Below are 6,314 nucleotides of genomic sequence, written 5' to 3'. Positions count from 1 at the left end.
CTAACTTCACTATCCCTCCAGAAAAGATAATAGGTACCTTAACACCCTTAGAAGAAGAGATTTACACTGCTCTAAAACATGATTCAATACCACTACAGAATTGTTCTAAAGATCCTACTACAGGTCTTTTTTATCATGAGGAAAAGTTATACGTACCTGAGAAAATAAGATCTTCCATTCTCACACATACCCATGATGACACCATATCTGGTCACCCAGGGATACAGAAAACCATTGAACTTACCCGTCGTAAGTTTTGGTGGCCAGGGATGAATAAATACATTTATGATTACGTCTCTAGGTGTGAGAATTGCGCTAGAAATAAAATTGAACATAAAAAACCCATAGGGTTACTCAGACCTCTGCCCATTCCAGATAAACCATGGAGTACTATTGCCATGGATTTTATAGTGGAGTTACCTGCATCACAACAATATAACACTATCATGGTAGTAGTCGACCATTTAACAAGACTGGCTCATTTTATTCCACTCAAGGGATTACCAACTGCCATGACTACAGCTAAAGTATTTCTTGATCAGGTTGTAAGACTACACGGTTTACCCTCTAATATTATTACTGATAGGGGTACCCAATTCACCTCTTCCTTCTGGAGATCTTTGTGTAAGCTACTGAAAATTGATCATCGCTACACTACTGCTTTCCATCCACAGACAAATGGGTTGACAGAAAGACTGAACCAGACCATTGAACACTTTTTACGTTGTTATATTTCACATTTACAAGATGACTGGCTAATTTACCTTCCTATGGCAGAATTTACTCATAATAATTCATTGTGTTCCTCAACCAAAACATCCCCCTTTTTCGCAACTTATGGGTACCATCCTAACACTATAACCTTGTCCCACAAAACAGTGAATTCCCCTTCAGCTTTAGATTTTTCTTCCAAACTTCAAGATCGATTGAAAGTATTGAAAACACATCTAGCTGAGGCTAAGGAATGCCAAAAGAAATACTATGATCGGAAACATTCGATTGGACCTGAATATAAAATAGGTGACTTAGTGTTACTCTCTACTAAAAACCTCAAACTTCAGGTCCCTAGCAAGAAATTGGCTAACCAGTTTCTGGGACCTTACCCTGTAGAGCAGATAATAAATCCCAATGTGGTCAAGCTCACGTTACCCAAGGATTACAAGTTTCATCCCACCTTCCATATTTCATTATTGAAACCTTTTCATTCAATGACACGCACGGCAGTTGATCTTCCGCCTCCTATCTCAGTGGATCTTCAAGAGGAATTTGAAGTTGAATCAATACTGGATTCTAGGATTCGACGACAAAGATTAGAATATCTCATCAGATGGAAGGGTTACGGTCCAGAGGATGATTCCTGGCATCTTCATTCAGAAGTTCATGCCCCTCGTCTGGTGAAGTCATTTCATCATCGTTACCCCCTTAAACCTGGTCTGGAATCCCCGGGGGTGATTCCCTGAGAAGGGGGGGATGTGATATCCCTTTAAGACTTTCTGACTATCAGCACTTCCTCCTATTTAAGGAAGTGCTTTTCCATTACTCAGTGCCTGAAAATTAAAGTGGATTCTCTCATCCTGTGTTACTGCTCTTTCCAAGCAGTATACTTTTCCCTTTCAGGTCTTAAGTATTTTATTTTTTGAAGGCTGTTTGTATCTCAAAGTTTGCTGCACTTCTTTCCTGATTCTTTTGGACTGATACTTCTAATCGTATCCCTACGCTACCGGAACTCTATCACACGCGGCTGAAGCCGCACTCACACAAGCTGCTACCGGAACGCCGCTCTCTACTAATCTCCGGTTTAGCACTTACTCTGCTGTTATTACCGCTCTCCACGCTACACCATCGCTTCTGGGGAAATCTGGTCTTGTCACCACGCTGGTTTGGGTATCGTATTGTATACAAATCATAAGGTTTCCAAATATGACGCTAAGTGTTTTTACTTACCTGAGGTGTATTACACTGAATTAACCTCCTCCTTGCTGGTCAATATTGCGTGTGTGCTGGAACATTGTATATATATTTTAGAGTGTTTGTGTGAGTGCGTGAAACTTAAGGAAAGATATTTGAACATTACTTTATCTAGAGTTGAACTCTATCACTTCGTTTCTTATCCTGAATATAAAGGATTTTTTCTCATTTTTTCTTTTTCGATAATATTAATGAATCATTGCTTATATTATAGAGGCTTAATAAGTATCTCTCATAAGATTTATTATTATCATTCATAGAGGTTTAAACCATACTTTTCACTTCAATTACTAAAAGTAAATGCTCACCTTGTACATGCTATTAGAACAAGTTATATTTACTTGCTGTTTACAAGAATAGAGCTACATTCCATTTATTTTATTTTTTATTATTTTTTCTCTGAAGTTTGGTGAGACAAAATTATCACAACACTAGACTATCAATAAATTAATTAAATAAACTACCTACAATTACCTACAATTAACCTAACACTACACTATCAATAAATTAATTAAATACAATTCCTACAAATAAATACAATTAAATAAACTAGCAGATTGAGCTTGCATTCTATTGGCTGATCGGGACAGCCAATAGAATGTGAGCTCAATCTGATTGGCTGATTGGATCAGCCAATCGGATTGAACTTGATTCTGATTGGCTGATTCCATCAGCCAATCAGAATATTCCTACCTTAATTCCGATTGGCTGATAGAATCCTATCAGCCAATCGGAATTCGAGGGATGCCATCTTGGATGACGTCATTTAAAGGAACCGTCATTCGTAGTCAGTCGTCGGCCAGGATGGATGTTCCGCGTCGGAGGTCTTCAGGATCCTGGCGCTCCGCTCCGGATGGATGACCATAGAAGATCCCGCTTGGATGAAGACATCAATCGGATGGAAGACCTCTTCTGCCCTGCTTGGATGAAGACTTCAGCCGGATCATGGACCTCTTCAGCCCCCCGCTTGGGCTTGGATCAGGACATCGGAGGAGCTCTTCTGGACAGATCGGTGAACCCGTTGAGGTGAAGACAAGGTAGGAAGATCTTCAGGGGCTTAGTGTTAGGTTTATTTAAGGGGGGTTTGGGTTAGATTAGGGGTATGTGGGTGGTGGGTTGTAATGTTGGGGGGCTTGGGTATTGTATTTTTTTTTTACAGGCAAAAGAGCTGAACTTCTTGGGGCATGCCCGGCAAAGGGCCCTGTTCAGGGCTGGTAAGGTAAAAAAGCTTTGAACTTTAGTAATTTAGAATAGGGTAGGGCATTTTTTTTATTTTGGGGGGCTTTGTTATTTTATTAGGGGGCTTAGAGTAGGTGTAATTAGTTTAAAATTGTTGTAATATTTTTCTTATGTTTGTAAATATTTTTTTATTTTTTGTAACTTAGTTCTTTTTTATTTTTTGTACTTTAGCTAGTTTATTTAATTGTATTTATTTGTAGGAATTGTATTTAATTAATGTATTGATAGTGTAGTGTTAGGTTAATTGTAGGTAATTGTAGGTAGTTTATTTAATTAATTTATTCATAGTGTAGTGTTAGGTTTAATTGTAACTTAGGTTAGGATTTATTTTACAGGTAATTTTGTAATTATTTTAACTATTTTAGCTATTAAATAGTTCTTAACTATTTAATAGCTATTGTACCTGGTTAAAATAAATACAAAGTTACCTGTAAAATAAATATAAATCCTAAAATAGCTATAATATAATTATAATTTATATTGTAGCTATATTAGGATTTATTTTACAGGTAAGTATTTAGCTTTAAATAGGAATAATTTATTTAATAAGAGTTAATTTATTTCGTTAGATTTAAATTATATTTAATTTAGGGGGGTGTTAGTGTTAGGGTTAGACTTAGCTTTAGGGGTTAATACATTTATTAGAATAACGGTGAGCTCCAGTCGGCAGATTAGGGGTTAATGTTTGAAGTTAGGTGTCGGTGATGTTAGGGAGGGCAGATTAGGGGTTAATACTATTTATGATAGGGTTAGTGAGGCGGATTAGGGGTTAATAACTTTATTATAGTAGCGCTCAGGTCCGGTCGGCAGATTAGGGGTTAATAAGTGTAGGCAGGTGGAGGCGACATTGTGGGGGGCAGATTTGGGGTTAATAAATATCATATAGGGGTCGGCGATGTTAGGGCAGCAGATTAGGGGTACATAGGGATAATGTAAGTAGCGGCGGTTTACGGAGCGGCAGATTAGGGGTTAATAATAATATGCAGGGGTCAGCGATAGCGGGGGCGGCAGATTAGGGGTTAATAAGTGTAAGGTTAGGGGTGTTTAGACTCGGGGTACATGTTAGAGTGTTAGGTGCAGACGTAGGAAGTGTTTCCGCATAGCAAACAATGGGGCTGCGTTAGGAGCTGAACGCGGCTTTTTTGCAGGTGTTAGGTTTTTTTTCAGCTTAAACAGCTCCATTGTTTCCTATGGGGGAATCGTGCACGAGCACGTTTTTGAGGCTGGTCGCTTGCGTAAGCAACTCTGGTATCGAGAGTTGAAGCTGCGTTAAATATGCTCTACGCTCCTTTTTTGGAGCCTAACGCAGCCTTTATGTGGACTCTCAATACCAGAGTTATTTTTATGGTGCGGCCAGAAAAAAGCCGGCGTTAGCTACGCGGGTCGTTACCGACAAAACTCCAAATCTAGGCCTAAATAAATGCTAGATAAAAGGATGTATTCAAAGAAAAGATTATTCTGAGAATAACATGTAGATGTATTTTTTAAAGTTTCATTAGCTCTTCAAATATTTACAAACTGAGTCTAACGTTTTATTGTCTATAAAACAAAGGGAGCTACCATGTTGTAACTTAGGTTACCTTCTCTGCTGTGGCCAATTAGGGACAGTTATAAATAGGAGTGTGCAGCCTATGGCTGTGTGGAACATAACAGGGTTCTGCACTTCTATTTCTAACAGGAACTGAAAAGCTCACAATTTCAGAATGGAATTACAGGAAAAGTGGACAAAATAAATAATAAAAGTACATTGCAGAGGTTTTTTTTATATATATGATTTATCATTTTATATTACCATCTCAAAGTGTTTAATGTCCCTTTAATGAGACTCTTCATTCTCGTAAAACTGTAAGTTCTCACTTTACAGAACAGGATTTAGTCTTAGCAGAACCATCATATTGATTGAACTCAGATGTCCATTAAATCTTTTTTTTAATTTTATATATATATATATAGGGTTTGAACTGTCTTAATTTCCTAGTCAGAACACAATTAAGGGTATAAGTAAGTTTACAGACTTTCCTTACATATTTATGACATCTTTCCACACCTCTTAAAATGCACAGCTTATATAAGTGTATAGCTGTGTTAAAGGGACATTAAACCCATTTTTTTTATTTCATTACTCAGACAGAGCATGTGATTTTTAGACAACTTTCCATTTTACTTATATCATTTAATTAATTTTGTTCTCTTGGTATCCTTTTGTTGATTAGTGCTGCACATATATAGGCCTTATGTTATTGGCTCACCCAACCTACTCAGCTAGCTTCCAGCTGTGCATTGGTGATTCTTAAACTAAAGATACCAAATCTATTTAAACAAATTAGATAATACAAATTGTAAAATTGTTTATACTTGTATTCTCTCTATGAATTATGAAAGGAAAAATTCTGTTTAATGTCCCTTTAAACATTAAATAAATACTAGACATAATAATGTATTCAAAGCAAAAATTAGCCTGAGGATAATATGCATTTTTTAAAATTATATTAGTTGTTTAAATATTGAAGAAATAAATGTAACATTTTGATAACCTGGTTTTCTATTTATGTTGTGGCCAATTAGAGTTATGAATGGGTTCAATAGAGCAATCAACCAATAACTATGCAATATAGCAGTGAAAAGGGGAACTAAATAAATAATAAAAGTATATTACAAATGTTTTACAACATATAATTAAACATTTCATAGCACGTAGACACAGGCTGTTCAAATTCTTTCCTCAAAAGATGTAACCATACAGGATTTCTCTGCTTGAACCCATATGAATTGAAACTAGTGACCAAAGATTACTTATAGGGGTCTATTTATTAATGTGCGAGCGGACATGATACGATGTAGCGTATCATGTCCGCTGCACATCGATAAATGCCGACAGCATACGCTGTCTGCATTTATCATTGCACAAGCAGTTCTTGTGAACTGCTGGTGCAATGCCGCCCCATAAAGATTTGCGGCCAATCGGCCGCTAGCAGGGGGTGTCAATCAACCTGATCGTATTTGATCGGGTTAATTTCTGTCCTCCGCCTCAGAGCAGGTGGACAGGTTATGGAGCAGCGGTCTTTAGACCGCTGCTTCATAACTTCCGTTTCCGGCGAGCCTGGTAT

The sequence above is a fragment of the Bombina bombina genome, chromosome 1, assembly GCF_027579735.1.
Source record: "Bombina bombina isolate aBomBom1 chromosome 1, aBomBom1.pri, whole genome shotgun sequence".
NCBI classification, from domain to species: Eukaryota; Metazoa; Chordata; class Amphibia; order Anura; family Bombinatoridae; genus Bombina; species Bombina bombina.
The sequence above is the reverse complement of the archived record's forward strand: the minus strand, read 5'-3'. Positions refer to the sequence as shown.